Source organism: Acinonyx jubatus, chromosome E1 (assembly GCF_027475565.1).
Source record: "Acinonyx jubatus isolate Ajub_Pintada_27869175 chromosome E1, VMU_Ajub_asm_v1.0, whole genome shotgun sequence".
NCBI classification, from domain to species: domain Eukaryota; kingdom Metazoa; phylum Chordata; class Mammalia; order Carnivora; family Felidae; genus Acinonyx; species Acinonyx jubatus.
The window spans coordinates 51,953,949-51,973,144 of NC_069397.1; the positions used below are offsets into that span (position 1 = coordinate 51,953,949).

Below are 19,196 nucleotides of genomic sequence, written 5' to 3' on the forward strand. Positions count from 1 at the left end.
AAAACACGCTGTTCGCATCAAATAAAACTTGCAGCAAATCAGGCCTGACATTTAGGAATAACCTAGTGTCACTGAGCTACACACACAACTCCAGCAAGCGAGACAGACCTCCTGCAGCGGTGACTCCGAGTCAGCTGGGGGTGGGGGTGGGGGCGGGGCAGAAGGTGGAAGGGAGGAGGGAACAGGGGAAGGTGGGGCGGGGGCAGAGAACCCCCTGTAAGTCCCTCCAGAGGCTGGATTACAGAGGCTTTAGCCAGGACTCCCAACTCGGGCATCCTGGACGAGAATGCCACCCCGGTGCTATGTCACAGGATAAACAAAACCACATGAGTCCTTGTCTCCTCCTTCAAAGATGCCTAGTTGCCTTCCTAGCACCTGTAATCCCTCCAAGGATGTATGCACTCGCATTTAAAGCAAAGGTCTGCAGGGCGGGGCACCTGGGTGGCTCAGCGGGCTAAGCGTCCGCTCAGGTCATGATTTCCCGGTTCGTGAGTTCGGCTCTACGCTGGCAGTGTGGAGCCTGCTTGGGATTCTCCCTATCTCCCTCCCTCCCTCCCGCTCTCTCCCCCTCCCCAGCTCACACTCTATCAAATAAGAACAAAAAATTCAAAGCAAACATCTATAGGAACTTGATGGCTCTTCATACCTCAGAACGTGCTTTGGTTCTCTCATCCAGAGTACGGTTTACTTTCGTAGCCAGGATCAATCAGAGAAGTGTGTGGGGTTATATGTATGAACACAGGTGTCCAGAAAACTCATCCCCCTCTCCCTTCACCTGCTGCCAGCCTCCCCCTAACCCTCTCCCTGGACCTGAGGCAGGTATCACATCTCCTGGGCAGCCAGGACCCACCAAGTGACTTGAGTGCCCAGTGCACCCTGAAGCCAGGCAGAGAGGAAATGGGCGGGCATCTCATCCCAAGGCTGACTCCCAGTCTGTCCCTGCCTCTCTGCCCTTCCAGGCATCAAGGGCACTGATGGAACTCTGGGGCTCTTCTCATCTGCCCTCCTTACTGGGCTACTCAGAGGTGGGCAGTGAGAGGAGGCAGAAGGGAAAGCCACGGCACCCCTGGACCGGCCTCCCAGGCCTCCGGGCTGCAGCGAAGAGACGGTGTGATGTGCAGGGCCAAGTCCCCTGTGCCCATCTCTCAAGAGGGAGGTGAACTTGGCCACCTGTGTTCAGAGGGCCTGACTCCACGTGTGCGCAGCCCAGGCCGGGGCCGGGGTCTACCAGGTGGTGGAAAGGTTGACTGCAGGAGCCCTGGGATCACTCCTTATGCCAGCAGATTCTGATAGATTCTGACCCTTTGCCTTCCCTCATCCAGCCCGATTCCAGAGAAACCCCAGAGCGCTCCTGTTCTTCCAGGCGGGGTCTCTTTAAGCAGCCTCTGCCAACGCTGTGGGGGATTTGTGGTGACTCAGCCCTGGCCCCAGAGAAGCTGGATGCACCATGGCTCAGCCAGGATATGGCCGCAAGCCCACGAGCTGCTGCAAGGAGACAAAGCCGCTCTCTGGAGCCTTCTGAAGCACCCTCCCTTGGGTTTGACAGGCATATCGCAGTCCCAGCCATACTCCCCGAGTGGACATTCAGAGGCTGGCTGCAGTCTCTTGATGGCTTGAAGGCAAGACAATTGCCTGCCTCAGCCCCAGAAGAGAAGGCAGGCAGCCGGCGGGGGGGGGGGGGGGGCGGCGCAGGCAGAGTGGGTCTCTGCTTCTGTTCCCTCCCTTGTTTAAGGCAGCTCATCTGAGTGTAGACGGAGTTCTGTTTGTTTTCTCCTCAGGAGGCAGGCAGGGCCAGCGAACGAACCAGCAACGTAAGAGGACAGAGCCCAGTTCAAACCTAGTGGCCCCAGAAAGTTCAGGAGCCCCACTTAAATCGTGATTGGCCTCGTTCCACCCGTCTCCAAGCAACGCAACACAAAACCCACTGGAACGTTATCAGCGAACCAGTGAACTGGAAGGCACTGGGGGTCACTAGGGCTCACACCCCCACAGTACAGTGCCGGTCGGGGGGAGCGGGGGTTCGGACACGGGGAGAAGACGACAAAACCTCTGCCTAGACTTTTAAGCCCCAGGAAGCTCCTTTTATAGCCAAAGAAGAAAATGAGGTCCAGTCTCTTGAAGGCAAGATGAGATCACCCAGCAAGGGGCTGAACCAGGCCCGCCCTCCCATTTCATGGATCCCTGGTGCAGATGGTTCAGGGGCCTTCCAGGTAAGCACTCAGAGCCCAGGTCAGCCTCCGGAAGCTTCCGGCTGAGTCCACCCGAATTCATCTGCTCACATACAACGCAGCTCTCTGCTTAGTATCTTCCTTAAAATGCCGCGACAAACGCCCAGAAATTGTTCCTCAGTACCCAGCCCCCACCCCCCCGTCAAGGCAAAAAATGTCCTTCATCTGTTTTTACCTGTCTCCCTAGGACCACTTTCTAATCATGCCGGAAACAATTTCATCTCCAGGGCTGGGTACCAAGCATTGTCTTCCCAGTTACTCGAAATCTGCAGGTAAATGTGAATCCAAACCAGATTTAAGGGAATATCACAGGAAGGGCACATAGCATCAAAAATGAAAATCTGGGGCACCTGGGTGCTCAGGCGATTGAGCGTCCGACTTTTGGCTCAGGTCACGATCTCATGGTTTGTGGGTTCAAGCTCTGCATCAGGCTCTCTGCTGTCAGCGTGGAGCCCACTTTGGATCCTCTGTCCCCCTTTCTCTCTGCCCCTCCCCTGCTCACGCTCTCTCTGGAAAATAAAGAAGTATTTAAAAATGAAAATTCACTGAACACCAAAAAAGGGTGTTACTGTATGTCAGTTATATGTCAATAAACATGACTTTAGAAAAAAAATCTACAGGTTCGTCCTTCCTGAAGAAATAAACACACACACACACATATGCACACAAAGTTAGGGAGAAAATAAGGGAATCGGCATCTTTTTGCTTGACCGAGGTGTTAATAAAAAACAAAAAGTTCCCAAGAAAGTTCTGAGGAGACCGCTCAGAGGCTATTCTGAGAAGCTCCGACTTGTTTGTGCCCAGCTCTCCTGGAAAACCCACGGAGCGCCCGCCAGACAAGAGTGGGAACCAGGTACCGTGAAAGGCTCAGCCACAGTCTCCCTTTGTGTCACGAGACACACACAGGCCGAGGGCGAAGGATTCACAGACGGGAGGCCAGAGAGGTTTCACAAAGCACCGATCCCTCACAATAGCCAAAAAACAGAACCACCGACGTGCCCACCAACATTCCTGCAGCCTGCTTCACACACTCACCTAGTAGGCGTTCAACAAACCTCACAAAGATTATACTGCCCCCATGTCAGGCTGCAAATGAAACGGAGCCCCTCGTCCCCAGCCGAGTAAGGGACCGGGCACTCAGGGCACGTAGTGATTCTACCACACTTTCTACAGCCCCTCTGTGTCACACGTGATTAATGAATGCCGTGTCACCAACGTCCCAGGGGTCAGGCTACTGGAATGGAAAACATGAATGAGTCAGGAATGGCCTCAGAATGGGAGAGATTCCAAACATGGCGAAGCAAACGAAAAAAAAAAAATGGTGACACCATTTGCTGACTTGAATAGAAGCAAGGTTTCCTCCTTGTCGAAAACCAAAAGTTGAGAGCTTTTCAGAAACCTGAAAACCAGCAAATGCATCTAATTAAATGATACCCTAAAGCCCTGTGCATTTTCTAGAGGTTGCCAGAACTCTAGATTGGCAAAGGTTGATGGGGGGAGGGGAGGGCGGGGAGATGTACTGATTCGTTTATCCTACATTTTATGAACAATAACCAATTACTGTACACGTCCTAAACCTCACGCACTGCACTCAATGTGAAGCGATTTATGGTCAGTAATGCACGCAATCACCGTGTAATCATCACAGCCCTAAAGGAAAAGGCATTGTCATCCCGATTTTACAGGTGGAAAAACTGAGGTCATGCAGCTAAGAGATGACAGAGGAGATTCAAACGCCCAGCGGACTCCAAAGCCCACGCCCCTAACGCCGCTGACTCTCCGATGAAAAGTTAGATCTTCTCCACGCCATGTGCTGAGCTCGCTGTCCAGAAAGGAAACGGTTCCAGGACTTATCAGATTTCTGACCCCAAGGAGGAAAGAATGGTAGCCTTGGACAGATCACAAGCATGGAGGGCTGCTCAGGAGAGGAGCCTCTTCGTGAAGTCCTCCCCCAGGCCCTGGCAGCCTCCAGACTTGCCTCTGCCCAGCCTGGCAGATGGGGAAGGCCTGGTGGCTTTACTGAAAGTCAAAACGTCCTCCCCAAGAAGACACTGGAAAGTCTCCGGTGGAAAAGTCAAGGGATGGAGAGATCAGAGGCTCACGCCTGCCAGGCACAAGACCCAGAGGTTCCCCAGCAACTGTCCCACTGTCCCTTGGAGGAGTCCCCACCCTGAGCAGAAGACAAAAGTCAGTCTCCGGCACCTTGAGAACCATAGGGAAGAAGCCAGACACAAAAGGCCACAACTTGTGTAACTCTGTTTACGTGAAATATCCAGAAATACCCAGAACAGGCAAATCCATAGAGACACAAAGTGGATTAGTGGTAGCCAGGGGCTCACGGCGGGAGGGAGGAGTGGATAATGACTACCTGAAGGGTACGGGGTACGGGGTTTCCTTTTGGGGTGGGGGCGGGGTCAAAGAGTTCTGGAACTAGATGGTGGTGAGGGTTGCATAACACCGTGGATGCACTTAATGTCACTGAGCTGCACACTTTAAAATGATTACAATGCAGGTGCGCCTTGGTGGCTCAGTCAGTTAAGCATCTGATTTCGGCTCAGATCACGATCTCACGGTTCATGAGTTCAAGTCCCGCATCGGGCGAGCAGGAGCCCTGCTTCGGGTAAGCCCCACTTCTCTCTCTTTCTCTCTCTCTCTGCCCCTCGCTCAGTTGTACCCTCTCTCTCTCAAAAAAATAATAAAAATAAAATGAAACGATTACAATGGTACATTTCACGTTATGTGTATTTTACCATAACTTGGGGAAAGAAGTGAATCTCCAAGGAATCCTTGAACATATTCAATGGAGCATGAGACAAATCACGGAGCCAGGGCTTAGCCTCTACGAGACTTAGAACTGGATGTTCCCCTAAGACCCTCAGATTCATAAACCCCATGTTTAGAGAGAGGGCGAAGTGGACGGAGAGGGAAGGAAGAAGGCATGCCAGGAGCAGAGTGCCGGCTGGCCTGGAGGCAAACTGGGTAACCGGAAGGCAGGGCTCCCTCCCCAGGCAGCGTCCCCCAGGCTGGGGCAGCTCCAGACCCCAGCCCCCCACCCCCAGCCTGGTTACTTTCTTGGGGCTAGGAGCCTGGTGTCCTTGGTCTGCATCACAGAGTCAACAGCAATTTATCTGCACTGGGCAAACAGGGCAGCGGTAAGTGGCGGAACTCTGACAATATTTAATGACTCAGGGGGTGGGGAGGCCTTGCAGGATGGAGGGCAGGGAGGAAAGGAACCAGAGAGCAGGCAGAACACTCCAGGGGAAATTCCGTGGGGGGGAGATAAAAGGGGGCTGTAAAGCAATTTTGACAGGTTAACAGACAGGTAATATTCCAGCGGTGTTTACTTAACCAGGCTAGCGCTCCATGAGGCAGCGATTAAGCCGACGCACGAGAGCCTCAGCAGCTAAGGGTTTCACAGAAACAAAGATCTAGTCAGAGAAAACCAAATAACGGCCAGTCGGATGCTGGCAGCCCCGCCTGCCTCTCCCCCAGCTCGGAAGCCGCGGGAGAGGCTTCCTGGAGATCAATCTGGAGAGATAGCATCCAGCGGGATGTGCTGCGGGGGCTGCCCACCTGGGACAGGGGGCGTGGCTTCTGGCAGCTCCTTGGAAGGGGCGGGGCCCAGACCTTTCCTCCCTCCCCCTTCAGGCCAGACCAGTTCTGCCCGTTTCCTAGTCCTAGAAAGACAGCTCGCTGGTCCCACCCACCGTCCCAGGGCTGCTGGCCCAGGACAGTTAGCCAGCAATGAGACTCATGCCAACTCCAAAACCCCAAGTACCCACCTGGAGTCAAACTCCTGTTCTTCTGTCTCCTAGCTGTGATCCACGGGGTTTAAGTTCCCTGACCTCTCTGGGCCTCAGTTTCCTCATCTGCAGAACGGGACAGTAATTCCCACAAGACTTTATGATGAACGCGTTACTGACAATTCATCCTGTGTTAATGTAGTTAATATACATATTAATAATATTTAATATACACTTAAATCACTATGAGGAATACATAAACAACATGAGGGGTACATGAAGCACCCTGCCTGGATTCATCGTAGGCACTCAACACATATTCGTTTCCTGTTGTAAGTGTCTCTATGAGTCACCTGCCCGAGATTCCGAGTAAAACAGAACCACCTACAGACTGAAAGGTGCTTAATTTTTTAAGTGTGTTAACGTTGCTCTCTATCCACCCCTGCTCTCATAGGATGGGGAGAAAGCTCTTCATGGGGACCAGAAGAGGTGTCACCTTGGCTTAGGTACCAGAGTGAGACACCCAAGGCGCTCTCCGTCCTCTGAGAGCTTGGCAGCCACAGTGAGCAACTTGATATGGTTTCACGTGCCTGTGTTCCCGGGAGGACGTGAAAGTCTTCAAAGCAATTGAACAAGCACATCAGGGGTGCCAAGATTCTGACTTCATTTCCTACAGGGTTCCCTGGCCTGTGTTACAGGACACTATTTTGAGGTTGGATTATACATTTTTAGGTTATTTGGAAAATCATTGTGGCTTTCAATAATAAAATTCTGAGTGACATCTGTCAGCCCCGATTACCGTGAGCCTGCTAAGCGGCGTGTTCTTTCTGTTTCGTGTTTAAAAGCGCAATGAAGTAAGTGTTACCTAGAAAGGTTTGCACGAGTCTTCAGGGTTGTGTATTCAACACTCTCTTGAAACGGGTCCCAAAGGCATGTACCAGAGGCCGTGCTATGCCCAAGAGCTGAGCTGGCAAACTCTGCCAGAAACAGGGTGTAGGAATCAGAAACCAACGAGCCACAGGGGCATCTGGTCAACCTCCTTCATTTCATCAGTGGGGAAGCAGACGCCCCAGGAGGTAGTGGTGGGTCTCCCCGAGGTACATCCAGCACTTTCCAAGTTATCAACAGTTTGTTTCTTCTCATTCTATGACTTAGAGCAGCACACGAATGAGATCTGTCTCCTACCGTACCGGCCAAGATATCACCTCACAAAAGGGTTCCTTCACATGAATCTCTGCCCCTAATCTTCATTTTCAGGGTGCAATTATTATCCCTACTCAGAAGAGTGCATCTTTATGACTACCTCTTGGCTCTTCATCATGTGAGTCTTACCTAGCATGGGACCGGTAATCTGGGAAACACTTGTGGCTACCACCGTTTCAGTCCCAAGGGGAAGGTGTCATTTGCAAAATGAACTTGGAATGTCTGGGTTGAGACAGTCTCCTTCTCAGACAGCAAGGACCCCTGCACCAAATATCTACCAAAACCCATCTGCCCCACACCCCCTGCCCCACCCCCCTGCAGTCACCACCGAGCCCTGAGGATCCACACCTGTTGATATTCCCCTTTGATAGAGAAAACTATGGAGACACAGAAAAACTGTTTGCATCCAAGACCTTGAAGGATTATCTGTGAGCACGAGGAACACACTGGACACTCATCCAAAAGGGACAAAGAGCTACTAGAGTCCAACTCAGCTTTTTTTCATTTTTTTTTTCTTTGTCTCTTGGAGGGACAGGGAAAGGACAGGCTGCGAAGTATGAATTAGCCTCCGAGCATTATAATCATCTGGTAATCATCCTTTTTTCCTCAAAACAGTTTGATCCTTAATGTCTGGAGTTTTGTTCACCCCTCTCTCCATTGGGACACTCATTCAGTGCCTAGCACAGGGAATCGGTCCGTGAATGTTCGATGAACAGGTGAACGCGTTTGGCAAATAAGCCTTTCAAGGCAAACCATGAGACAGATAATGCATGTGACCTGAGCACGCATTTTGTTGTACAGATCCAGAGACTGGAGATGGGCTGGGAGTTCCATTTCAACTGACGGACGACCCTGTTTAAAAGGTTTCTGGGCTTTGAACCACCCTTCCCCATGAAGACCTCTGTGACACGGAGAGGGTAGGATTATTCTTCACGTGTGACCAAGCAGAAAACCAGGGAATGCAATGAAAAGCCTCCCTAGAGTCTCAAAATGAATTAACAGAAGAGCTGGGTCTAACTTTCGGCTTGTTCACCCTCTTATTTCCAATTCCCTTAGCGTGGTGTTTTAGAGTCTCTCCAAAAAAAAAAAACCCCTGTATCTACCTACCTACCTACACATCACATTAAAAGCCTTCAGGCAACACTGACTTAGGGGGATAATGAAATGATCCCACATTTCATCAGCCTTGCCAATAGCCTATGCCTAAAACCACATCACTGTTTGTGGCTCTGAAGCCCAGGAAAACAATCCTAATCATATTTCTGGAAATCTAGGAAAGATGGCTTGCCAAAAGAGAACTATTAGACCATACCTCAAAGCCTTCTGTGCAGCAAACACTGGAAAGGAGGAGCTCTAGGCGGTATTTCCCCCAAAGAGCTCACCTTCACCCATGCGTACTTCTGTTTCCCCATGAAGAACACTGATGCTACACCTGGGAGTCCCCCCCCCACCCCCACCCCCGGCCACAAGATAATGGGTGTGTGGTCAGGAACACAGTAGGTACTCCATATACGTGAAATTAAGAAGACTCAGTCCATGATGCACTCGCGTTAAAAACTATGCTCCAGGGGTGCCTGGGTGGCTCAATCGGTTAAGCGTCTGACTTTGGCTCAGGTCATGGTCTCACGGTTCATGAGTTCAAGCCCCGCGTCGGGCTCTGTGCTGACAGCTCGGAGCCTGGAACCTGCTTCAGATTCGATGTCTCCTTCTCTCTCTCTCTCTGCCCCTCCCCCAGTAACACTCTGTCTCCCTCTCTCTGAAAAATAAATAAAAATAAAAAAAATATATAAAAACAATGCTCTAAATGGGGTGTGTCCATCGTGGAATATTATTCGGCCCTGAAAAGGAAGGAACCTCTGAGACAAGCTACAGTATGGATGAACCTTGAGGACATTATGCTGAGTGAAATGAGCCAGTCACAAAAGGGCAAGTTGTGTATAATTCCACTTCAACGAAGCCCCTGGAACAGTCCAATCACAGAAAAACAGAGTAGAATCGTGGCTGTCAGGGGACTCTGTGGGGGGATGGTGATGATGTCTGCACAACGATGTGAATGTGCTTAACGGCACTGAATGTTACACATAAGAAGGGTTAAAATGGTTAATTTTATATTATGTATGAGTGTGACCACAATTATAGGTAAATAAATAATGAAAAAAGAAACTCCTGTGCTCAAAGAGAAACTTATGTTTTCAACCACCATGTTCCCAACAGGGCAAGAGGTAGGAGATTCCTTCAACAGACATCATCAAAGTCTTGGTGCCTATGCCTTGGTCTCTGACGTCCCAAACACAAGACAAGGAGACAACACCACGGGCGTTAAAGCCTTCCCCAGCATTCTGAGGCTACTTCCTTCATTTCATCAACCAATCGCCAGCCAGTTCACCGGGAAGCGGGCTGCTGTTCTGGAAACAAACAGACTCCCGAAAATCAACATGATTTCCGGCATTATAAGTTGTCCAAAGTCCAAAACTCTGCCACTCTTTAAAGGAGGCAGAGGAAAAGAAACTAGAAACCAAGAAGCGCTAAGTGACCAAGGTTAGGTAGAGAAGGATTCCCGTGCACCAGGAGTAAGACTTTCAGCAGGACAGACACAGCTACCAGAGCAGAATGAGGTGGAACCTGGCTTTCTCTTCTCCTGCGGGGCAGGCGGGAGCTCCTTCTGGAGGAATACATATCGTCAGCCCCTCTGTGCGAAGTCTGCTCCAAGAAAAAGAAAATGTGTTTAACCAGAGACCCAGGATAGAAAGGGAGCTGACTCTTAAAACGTGGGCCATGAATGCACTCGAAGGTTGGTTTTGCCCTTAAAGGAAATAAAATTTATGGTTTGTCAGATAAGTAGAAAGAAAAACCCTCAGGATGGAAATCTGGCCGGATAAAAGTCTACACATGAGCAAAACAGTTTTCTTAAAATGCAGTGCCTCAATGTCTCAGCCTAAAAGAAAGGTTCTAGGACCCACCAAACTTCATTCCAACTCAGAATCGAGCTCCATTTCACTTTCATTTCAGACACCTCTCTACCAGAAGCCCTTCTTTCTTTCTTTGCTGGATGGGCTCATCGGTCGACCGCCTAGCTGTGAGCACGCAACCCTTCCTTTCTGCAACAAAACACCACGATGAACCATGAAATATCTGGGGTAAGTGGGGAAGAACTGGCACGACAGTACCTTCCAGGCTGCTGGAAACAGTCTAGATCTTGATTATGGATGGTAGTTATACAGATGTATACATATGTAAAAATTCATCAAGCTCTACATTCAGTCTTTATTTTCGATGCATTATTTAGTAAAAAGTAATACATATACACACATAGACACACACACAAATTTTAAGTCTCCACAGGCTTATTTCATGCCCAACAAGAGCCAGGTCGTTTGTCAAAAAAGGTCCCAATCAACAATTAATTCCTTTTTCCAAGCTCCTACCTCTCCTCCCCTGAGCCCCACACTCGTGTTACCCAAGCTGGCTCTACCAGGTCATCCGGAGGAAGGAGAGTCCCCAAACTCCCCGCAAATCATGCTGAAATCTGTCACTCAAGAACTTTAACGAACGTGTCCTCTTCCTGAATTATAGGACGCCATGAACGCCTTATGAACATTCTCTTCTCAACATGGCACCCTTTCAAACAGCAAAATCCGTTGGTATTGTTCATTCAGGCAATTCGCTCATTCGACATATTTAGTGGACGACAGTGATATGACAACTATTTCTTACACAGAATGATTTTTCAGACCCCCTCACTATCCTGGAGACCCTCCTCCAAATACACTCGAATTACTGGACCCCAAAATAACCAGCTACCCCTAGGGCTCTGTATGGACCAGAATCACTTGACTATTCCTTTCCTTACCTCAGACATTGTGACTGTCTTGATGCAGCTTCCTATTTTAATCATACAATCCACTTCCAAAGTATCACCCCTTTTCCTCCCTTATACAATTGTGTAGGACCCAACACTGCTGAGTTTCATCCCGTTGATTTCAGCCCATAGTCCCTGCCTCTTTTGGCCACGTGGAACCTCAACGTCTTGGTGTGCCAGCCAGCCTCCCAGCTGGGGCCATCTCTGAATTCCATAGCTCCAGTCTATCCTGATTGCGGGATGCAATCAACATGCATGATGCAACATGCATGATGCAAGCAACATGCCAGCAGCCTCTGGGATGCCCACAGGGTTCGAAACAAGTCCACCCGTCTGCACACCTGGGGATGCAAATACACTGAAGGTTCCTAGTTTCTACCATTCACCCTGCAATTCTTTATCTCATCCAGAAGCACACCAAAAAGAACCATCGTATTTCCCGCAATCAGGATGCTTGCTGCCTGCAACAGGTCTGGGACTGGCCAGCCCTCCACAACTATCAGAAGTCGGAGCAAGGTTCCAGACTCCGTTTCTCCACGTCCATCACCCCCGCTCATCTCCCGGCTACGCAATCAGGAAACTGCTCTCTTGGTTTCGTGTACGATCCTCTTCTGTCATCCCTCACGTCCCCACTGGCCTTGCTGCTGTTTCCTCGGGGAAACGTAATGCTTTAATGTTATGTAGTCCCTGGGATGGTGGGTGGGTCACGCTCCACCCTTGGGTCAGTAAAAATGTGTGTCGGATTCAGCCTCAGAGCCCAACGCTGAGTCGATGCTATTAATCAGCCGAGCCGAAAGTGATGTGCACTGGCAACACGAACTAAGGCTGGCTCTGGGGCGCAGCCACAGAGGTCTCCCTAAGACCTCCCCGGCCCACGCGCAGCTCCCTTCATCTTGCCTGAGCCCACAAACCCTCAGTCTCCTGTCTGGCACTCTACCAACCAGCTTTGCCCACTCTCCCGACGTCGTCTTGCCTCTAAACAGCCCTGGTAGCCGATCTACCTAAACTGCGAAGTATCCTCACGTTCCCGTTGTCCCCCACCCTATACCCACCCCCACGGAGTGCACCGAGGCTCACCTGCCTGTGCCTGCGGAGCGCACCCACGCTCCCGTGCTCACCTCCACGGAGGGCGCCCTGGTTCCCCTGCCCATCCCCGCGGAACGCACACATGCTCACGTGACCACCCCCCACACGCACACAGCTCACACGCAGGCTCACGCGCCCACCCCCACGCTCACGTGACCATCCCCCCCAGCGCCCACCCATGCTCACGTGACCATCCCCCCCAGCGCCCACCCATGCTCACGTGACCAAATCCCCCCCCCCCCCCCCCCGCACAGCGCACACCCAGGCTCACGCGCCCGCCTCCACGTACCCGGGCTCACGCAAAGGAACCACGGTGTTGCGCTGCACAGGGGGCCTGGACCCGGTGCCCGCAGAGCCCATCTCACCTTCCCCTCCTCCATCTCAATACCCAGGCTGCCCCCTCGCACACCCAATACCATCATTCATTCAATGCTTCTTCAGCTCAGAGCCACTGACCGGGCTCTTTTGCCTCCTGGCCCAGCAGGGTTTTCACGTGCTCTCCTCGGCTGGCACTTTCACCGACAATGGACCTTTCGGGCAAGGCCCGGCTCCTTCCTGTCACCCCCACATGCTGTCCCTGCACCCTTGGGGTATCGGTCTTGTCATCCATGCCATCCTTGGGAACCTGTTCCAGTGCACACCAGACACCCCGTCGGCTGGTGCCCCCTCCCTGGGTGCCATCGGCCTCCTCTGTGCCACCCTCTACCCGTGAAGCATGCTGTCTCTGCCTGCACTCGCCCACGTGCTCCTGCCGCACCCGACGGTAACTGCAGCCATGGCCGTAGTAAGGGCAAGTGCGGTAGGCACTAGGCACCTCTGTTCCAAGAGCCGTGCGACCCTTACCCCGTTGAATCCTCGTGAATGTGTGTGCTGACTTTCCCTGTGTGTACAAGTGAAGAAATGGAGAGCAAGTTCTAGACCTTGCTTCCAGGTGCACAGCTAACGTCTACTACATGGTAAACACAAAGAGAGCGTGTATGTGTTTTAACTTCTCAAACTGCTAGAACATTTCATCCACTCAGGAAGCATTTATTCAGCTTCTTTAGTATATATCCCTTAAGGTTTTTTGTTTTGTTTTACTTATTTTGAGAGAGAGAGTGCACATACACACGTGGGTGCACGTGAGGGGCAAAGAGAGAGAGAATCCCAAGCAGGCTCCACGCTGTCAGCACAGAGCCCCCCTCGGGGCTAGAACTCACGAATCGGGAGGTCATGACCGGAGCTGGAAGCAAGAGTTCAACACTTAACCCACTGAGCCACCCGGTCACCCCATCCTCTCTTTTGAGGGAAGGATAAATGCAGGCTTTACACTCTGCCATCCTGAGTTATTATCCCAGCTCTACGTCAATCTGGGGGACACTGGTGATGTGTGGGCCCTCCTAGCAGTTGTCTCTTTATGTGTATAAACTGATGACAATATGACCCACCTCCCAGGGTCCTCCGAGTGCTGAGATAACACTCTTAGCCCAGGGCTCGGTACACCTTTGGTGCTCAAACAATGCTAACTGTGGGTACTACACCTGCTCACAAGGGTCACTCCTCAGCACAGCCGGTCTGACAGGCCTTCTAGTGGCCTCAGAAACCCACAAATGTCACCCATAGGAAGATACGTGGGAGAATGACCAGTCTGTCTTTGAGGTTCACACTGTGTCACCTTGGAGCATCAAACAGGGATCCCTCCTTAAATTCCATATAAGGAAAATATGCCTCCTGGGTATATGCCTCCTGGGTAAACAGAGCCCCAGGAGCCCCAGCACCCCCTGTCCGTCCCTTTCCAGAGCTGCTGTTCAGACTTGGTCTCTGAATGAGACGCGCATGCCTCGTTTCCTGCACAAAATAGAAAGCGTAGCCCTCATGTTTCATTCAAAGGCATTCGTCTGTGGTTTTTATTTATAGTTCTGCACATATTTATGCACAAACAGATATGCCAGCCAGGAAGCATGGACCCAGGTGTATGTAAACACACACACACACACACAATCAGGAGCAGCAAGATTTATTTGTGCACAGGCACAGTTAAAGGTAAGTCCATTCCCTGATTCTGTAAGACAAGATGCTACCAACTTTCCCATTTTTGCTTCCAGAAACACCCCTAAAAGAAACATCTAGTCAACCTAACCCTCAAAGCCACAGCCAGTAGTGCGCACACAGTACAAACTCCACGATTTTTCTCACTTTGCTCTTACTTAACCTGAGAATTTGGAAAATGGAGGGAGAGCCAAACAGGAGAATACCTGGCCTCCAAAACTGATCCCCCCCAAGCAGCCCGTCCCCACCAGGACAAAACTCCCTCCCCTTGTCTCTACTCTGCTATTTGGGAACCACTGCATCTGCTCCATCCACTCGGTGTTCAGATCATCTCACAGGGGTGGGGACCGGGGACGGGGAAAACATTCCTAATGAGATTTCTCACTGGTTGCTGTGGACCCAGAGGCTACAGGAGAGATACGCCAAGCGAGCACCCAAGTTCGGTTACCCTTTGCGCTTGAAAACACAACCCCCTTCTGGCCCAAATCCTGCAGCTCATGTGACGCTTAAAGTAACTCCCTCTCAACACATTTGTTTCTTTTTTCATTTTCATTATCTTGCAGGAGGTCGGCTCCCTGGCCAACCGTTCTTTCTCATCACCGTCTCCCTCCCTCCTTTCCAACCACGTAGGCACTTTATGAACAAACAAACAGACAAACTCCCTTGCTGGCGCTATCTGGAGCACAAGATGTTAAGAACAAAGCCTGAAATAATGTTGCAGGTTGCAGCCCGGTAAAGTCACCCAAGTGGTGGGAAGATTTTTGTTGAGTGCACGGAAGTCAACTGAAAGAAACGGAGAATGTTCTCGGGCTGCAAGCGTTTGTGCCTTTTAATTAATTAATTTAATAGAGAGGGGAGGGTCAGGAAGGAAGTGCCCTTTGTAACTTCTCAGGCGGTGCTGGGGTTTGGGACAAGAGGGCACTGGAAACACACAATGGGCACACTGTGAAATGCGACATTTCACGGGGGAATAGGTTGCAGAATTCCCAGGAATTTTGAGAATCGATAAAGGTGACTTCCAAGAAAACTCCAGGCTACAAAGAAATACCCAGGCCAAATCGCTAGACCTTATGAGAATTTCCGTTCTTTTCTGTGTCTATAATCTCCCGAGAGTGTTGCGACGTTAAAACTTGAAAATTATTTAGGGGCGCCTGCGGGGCTCAGGCGGTTGAGCACCTGACTTCAGCTCAGGTCATGATCTCGTGGTCCGTGAGTTCAAGCTCCACATCGGGCTCGTTGCCGTCAGCCTTTCAGCGCAGAAGCCCACTTCAGATCCTCCGTCCCCCTCTCTCAATCCCTCCCCAACTTGTGCTCTCCTAAAAATAAGTATTTTTTTTAAAGCTTTGGAAATTATTTAAAGGAAGAGAATGTCTTCTCCTTCTTCTAAGCTCCCCTTGGATCCACCCACTATGGCCTCTCCCTTGACCTCAGCATCCTCCCAATAAAGCCCCCCTCCAGGGGCACCTGGGTGGCTCCAGTCGGTCAAACATCCAACTTTGGCTCAGGTCATGATCTCACAGTTCCAGGGGTTCTAGCCCCACATCGGGCTCTGCACTGACAGCTCAGAGCCTGCTTGGGATTCTCTTCCTCCCCAACCTCTCTGCTCCCTTCCCCTGCATGTGCTCTCTCTTGAAAATAAATAAATAAACATTTTAAAAAAGTTTTTTTTAAAAGCCCCCCTGCAAAAAATAAAAGAAAATAAATTAAATAAAAGCCCCCCTGCAAACTCCGAGATACATAGGAACGCTTTCTGAGGGGTCACTGCCTAAAGTCAGCTTGCATAAGAACACAGAACGTGTGAAAAGCGATTTAAAAACAAATTTCCTTCTACTGTCCAAACACATTGGTCACCCACAGTAATACCAAGTCTCCAGAACTCAAATTCCAGCTATCCAATTCAACCCACACTTAGTTATGATCACTCTTGAAAGGGAACGGATCACATCTGTCCGAAGCAACACATGATATGACTATGTTCGAAAGAACATCCAGTGTTTCATGAAGATAGTATTTATGTCAAGATTTTCTTTCACAACTGCCATCACAGAGCCTCTCATTATCTCATGAAGAAATACACCAAGAATACAAAATGAAGGAAGATAAACTCTGACGGGTGGAGAAAAGGGAGGTAATGATGTCATTTTAGTACCAGAAAGATAGTAAGAGCTAGCCTTTCCTTGGAGCCTTCCTGCCTGGCACTGAGCTATGCATTTCACATGTACCATCTCACGTTCTCCTCCCCCAAACCTCTACCTCCAGCGTATGCCCAACCTCTGGTGTTACTGTTTCTTTTTTAAAAAAGTCTTTTTTAATGATTATTCATTTTTTGAGAGAGACAGACAGAGCATTAGCAGGGGAGGGGCAGAGAGAGAGACAGAGACACAGAACCCGAAGCAGGCTCCGGGCTCCGAGCTGTCAGCACAGAGCCCGACGCGGGGCTTGAACCCACAGACCGTGAGATCAGGACCCGAGCCGAAGTTGGACGCTCAACCGACTGAGCCTCCCAGGCGCCCCCAGTGTTACTGTTTCTTAGACATTGCCTTCCAAGCCTCTGTGCATCTGTACGTACTATTCCTTAAACACTCCCTTCCAAGCCTCTGTGCGTCCGCACATGCTGTTCCCTCTGCCTGAAATGCCCTTCCTCTCACTTCCTCCATGCGACACTCTTTGAATACCTCTTCAACTTTCAAGGCTCACCGAATGAATGTCCCTGACGAAGTCTTCCCGCGGACCACAGATGGAGTCATATATCGCTCAGTGGATCCCTAGAAGCCCAGACTTCTCTCTCCAGCCACTTAGCACAAACTTTGTGCCATTATGCTTACTGGTTCAAGCTTCTCCGTCTCCACCATCTGAGGACTGTCCTCGAGGGCACGTATCTGCACGCACCTCCGTATCTCCGGCAAGCAGCACCGCGCCAGGCCACCAATACACGCCGAACAAATATTTGTTGAATTAATTAACAAATGAATCGATTTCTTTCCATGAAGATCTCTAGATAAGAGGCTTCATTTTTTGGAACACAAAACACATACCACAACTCATCGCAGGCACAGACGTCGACAAGTGTCATTCCCACACCTCAACCCGAGGGCAGTCTACGGGGATGGTGTGCCGCCTACAATTTGCTCAAGCAAATTTCCCCACCGTCTGTCTCGCCCAAGCAAACAACCGCCCTGCTTTTCACTCCTGCTCACTTACAATCTTCAGAAAGCGGCCTCTAACTGCACGAAGGAACGCGGGAAGGGGTAGGGGTGCCGGCCTGACTGTATTCGAAGGCTCAAGTCCTAAGCCCCCACAGGGGGATCCTGGCTTCTCGACCCCTCAATACAAGGAGGAGATCCCTCACTCAGAATAACCCCGGCAGATGAAGCCGACCCCGGACCCGAGTCGACAGGCGGGAGAAGGGCTACCAATGTACAAACCCCAGACGGCACATGCTTCCCGCTTGCGACATCGACATCCAGAGCTGATCTGACTCAGGGATGTGCACATGGCTGTCACCACGAGGTCAGCGGGTCGCGTCTTAGACACTTTCCTGCTTGCAGATCCCATGGGGAAGCAGAAACCCCAGAGGGGTCCAACCACAGCACGTAGCTGTCCGGCTGGTTTCTGAAAAACTGCCAGACAACAAAGATCAAATCTCAGGAGACAACCACATGCTCCTCTGTCATCTTTGCCCAGGGGGCTATGTGACACTTCCCCCTTCCTCCTCATCCTCCAGAAGGGCGGTGGGCTGCAGTGTCAGTCCAATGGGGCGTTTCTAGCTGCAGCAGCCTCATTTGAGGGTAAAGGTTTTTGGTTTTGGTTTTGGTTTAATGTTTGTTTATTTTTGAAGGGGAGAGGGGCAGAGAGCGAGAGAGGGAGACACAGACTCTGAAGCAGCTCCAGGCTCTGAGCCGTCAGCACAGAGCCCAACGTGGGGCTCGAACCCACGCACCGTGAGATCGGGACCTGAGCCAAAGTCAGATGCTTAACCCACCGAGCCACCCAGGCGCCTCCAGAGGGTCAGGTTAAGCAAGTCAGTCATTTACTTGCTTTGAGCCCTCCCTGTGCGTCATAGCCCGGCCTCTAGACCTCAGTGTCACCTGGAGCTAAGCAGGAAGGGCACTCTCTATCTGGAGAGGCAGACAGATGACAGTCGGGTGCTCAGCTCTGCCCCTAAAGCTGTGTGGCCTCAGGCAAGTTGCTTAACTTCTCTGAATACGCTTCTTCATTCATAAAATGTAAATAATACCTACCGTCCAGAATTGTGAAATTTGGGCATAGCGTGTAGTCAATAAGCAGAAGCTGTTACTTACGGTACCGACATGGAGTATTTGACGATAAGCCCAGGAGGGCAGCCTTTCATAGCTTTGGTGAAGTACTGGTCTCAGCATAGGCCTGTCACCCTACCCTAGCTGCACAAACGATGACACACACCTCCTAACGCAGAGGGGTCTCTGGGACAGGCACACGAGAGGCTCCCGCCAGCGATAATCAAGCTAACACAGCAGAAGCCTCAGCCGCACCACCTGAGACAGACGAGAAATGCCACCATTCACCCAGGACCATTTTCCCCACACTTTCCCAAAACCGCCGCTGGGGGGTTATTTTTAGAGCTACAAGAAAAGGCCGCGTCTCTACCCCGGCCCTCAATCCTCGGGCCAACCACCAGCTTCCTAAAGTGGAAATAAGTGCCGTCACCTGTGGGAGCATCAGGGGAACGTGGGACCCATACAAGTGGGTTTTCAGGGTGGAACATGGGAAGGGGAGTCAAGGGGCCATCGCCTTCTGCCCGGGGCCACTTCGGTCTTTCACAGACGATGACAGCCTCTCATCACAGCTGGAGATGTACTCCGTTTACAACTGTGTGTGTGTGTGTGTGTGTGTGTGTGTGTTTTCTAAAACCCTACTGTGCTCTCTCTCACGCCTTGTCACACACGGTGGAAAGATTCCTCAGATAGCAAATCCTAGGGAGAGAATCTTGCATCAAGCTGGCCAGCTCTGAGAAGGAAACGCACTGGCCGACACCTGGCTATCAGAAGGCCCCTCACTACAGACACCTGG

The 19,196-nt window shown here is 50.9% G+C and overlaps 1 long non-coding RNA gene across 1 annotated transcript in view; it reads right to left on the bottom strand.

The window, feature by feature from the left end:
* Positions 1-19,196, bottom strand: part of LOC113596093 (uncharacterized) — a 155,587-nt gene that overhangs the window by 90,032 nt on the left and 46,359 nt on the right. The gene's annotated exons all lie outside the window — the stretch shown is intronic.